The 2,627-nt window shown below is 30.8% G+C and overlaps 1 long non-coding RNA gene across 1 annotated transcript; it reads left to right on the forward strand.

Annotated features, from left to right (window-relative positions):
• The first annotated feature begins 471 nt into the window (after positions 1–471).
• On the forward strand, positions 472–1,245 carry LOC148779871 (uncharacterized). Its single transcript, XR_016044120.1, has 2 exons — positions 472–506; positions 599–1,245. It is a non-coding gene; the product is annotated as an uncharacterized LOC148779871 (long non-coding RNA).
• Positions 1,246–2,627: the final 1,382 nt, after the last annotated feature.

Below are 2,627 nucleotides of genomic sequence, written 5' to 3' on the forward strand. Positions count from 1 at the left end.
TAAATTGAGCTCTATTAAGGAAAACGTTATCATGAATTTTTTTGATTTAGATCCACTTAATGGGCCACTTGTATTCTTTTCCATCACCTTATTGGCCTTATCTTACCTAGAGATCCATGTCCCATTCCATTGAAACAACCTATTTTTAAGGTTTCTTGAAATTGAAAATCCGTATCTTGAAATGTTTTTGGTTGAATATTTGTGGAAGAAATGCTAAAGGATAATATTAGCATGAAATAAATAGTTGTTGAGTCTTATTCTATTCCATTGAAACAACCTATTTTTTAGGTTTCTTGAAATTGAAAATCCATTTTGTAAGGTTTCTTGAAATGCTTTTTAGGTGAATATTTCTTGAAAAAATATTAAATGCTAATATTCGCGTGATATAAATCTTGGATGAGATTTATTACTAGAATAATTCGTTCCAAGTATTGCGTCATTATATAAATCGTCTTATGAGAGAAGGGAGTCATTCGAAGTCCTTGTTAGAGAAACAAACCAGTAAGGTTGCTCATCTTTCTATTTCATTCTTTGTACTGATAAGCTCTTCTTATATTTACGAAAGCATCTAACAATGTTTTTTCTTTTTATTTATTAGTTTTACAGGTTTGGGAACTAAAAAGCCAAATAGATGAACAAGAAACGAAAGATAGAGACTGCAACCCTAAACTGGAATAGAGAAGAGGTGAAACAGGAAGCAGAGGAGAAAAGCCCCTAAACTGGAAGAGAGAGAAGAGGTGAAGGAGGAAGCAGAGGAGAAAAGCCCATAAATTTGGGAGAGAGAGAGGGTGAAGGAGGAATCACAAGGAAAATCTTTTTGAGTAGACTTGGATAAGAGAGAAAGGGTGAAAAACAGAGGTTTAAAGAAGAAAGATGAACAATGAGAGAGAAGTAATTTGGAAGACAGAGAAAAGGTGAGAAAAGAGTTTCCAGGAAGAAATATGAATGATGAGAGAGAAAATGTTGATGGAGAGAAACAAGGAAGGAAGAGGAGGGACTTCTGCGCTTCAACAAAGATGTAAATCGATTTTTATTCAATTTATCCGAAAAAACCATTTTTTTTATTGGGTTATACAAATCTTGATATTATTATTAGTGTTGGGCTATCATGGTGCTTTTGTCATTTTTTTTATTGGGTTATACAAATCTTGATATTATTATTAGTGTTGGGCTATCATGGTGCTTTTGTCACAAAAGTAGAGAGAAAGAGATGCAAGAAAGAGTAAAAGATTTTTTTTTGGGCTTCATGATGCGGTCATGTGGAGTTAGAGCATTTTTTTTCTTTCCAACTAATTTTTTATAAGATTGATTTCAGAGACTAATCTATCGGGCTAGTATACATTATTGATATTTTGTTTGTTGAAACTCGTTTTGAATTTATATTTAGAAGAATAAGTTTACTCGGAAAAAGGCCTCAGATTATATACTAAAGTAATGTTGTGGTGTTTTGCACCATCTATTTTAGTCGGATGCTATAGATTTGATGTCTTTTAAGACGGTGTCAAATTTACACAGACTAACTCAGTGTCAAATCTACACCGACTAACTAAAATAAATGTGTAAACTTATACTATGGAAGTGAGATGCATATAAAAAAATGATATGAAAAGATTATCGCAATATTGGCTGCCCTCAAATTGGTGATATCGACCTCTATATGTTTTAATAGGAAAAGGAAAATAATTAAAAACAGTGCATCTTGTATGCATTATTATTTATTTTCAAGATTTCTCTTATTTTTATGGATTTGCTTGATCCGTACCAGCTTCATAGCTTTAAATTTGATAATTAAAAGTGAAAGCATATTCTCAAGCCATTGTAAGTGTTTCCATTTTCCGGAACCAAAACAACATTATCTGACCGGATTTACAGTGTGCCTTTTAAATATCCAGCCAGCAACTAGTTCAACTTGATCTAAATGAGAACAATAAAATGCACAAGAATCTCGAAAGAAGAGCAATAAAACGAATAATAAAATGCAAGCACAATAAAATGAATAATAATCTCAAAAGACAAAAGATTTCATACTCCGGTGGGAGTGTATTATTCATTTATTCACTCGGATAAAACCCAATCTAGAAACAATTTTAATATCCCAAATTTTGTTGATGGAAACTTTTTACACAATGAGTAAAATCAATAAGAAAATTATCCAACTTACACTCTCTTTGCACTTAAAAAAAAATAATGTTTCAATTTTTCTGATGGAAACCTTTTACACAATGACTAAAATCAATAAGAAAATTATCCAACTTACACTCTCTTTGCACTAAAAAAAAATAATGTTTCAAGAAGATTGAACAAAGACTGTCAAATTTTTGGACGGGGAGATCAAAGTATAACAAAAACCAAACTCAATTTTCTTTCTTTTGAAAATAGTCATCCCATCCCAAATTTTGGGATATAATATCTAGAACGCAAGAACCAACTTCAAGGAAAATAAATTGACTCGCACTACCTAGGAATCTAAAATAAATAGCATCTTAAGATTGCATATGAACCATCATATTTTCCAAGGGAAAGATCTTCATGTTTAAAAACATAAAATATAACTTTTTTTATCAAAAAATAATTATTTAATAATGCTTTGATAGATCCTAAACTTTTAAATATAAAAATATAAATAA

The sequence above is a fragment of the Amborella trichopoda genome, chromosome 11 (genome assembly GCF_054954075.1).
Source record: "Amborella trichopoda isolate Santa Cruz 75 chromosome 11, AtrichopodaSantaCruz75HAP2 v2.0, whole genome shotgun sequence".
NCBI lineage: Eukaryota > Viridiplantae > Streptophyta > Magnoliopsida > Amborellales > Amborellaceae > Amborella > Amborella trichopoda.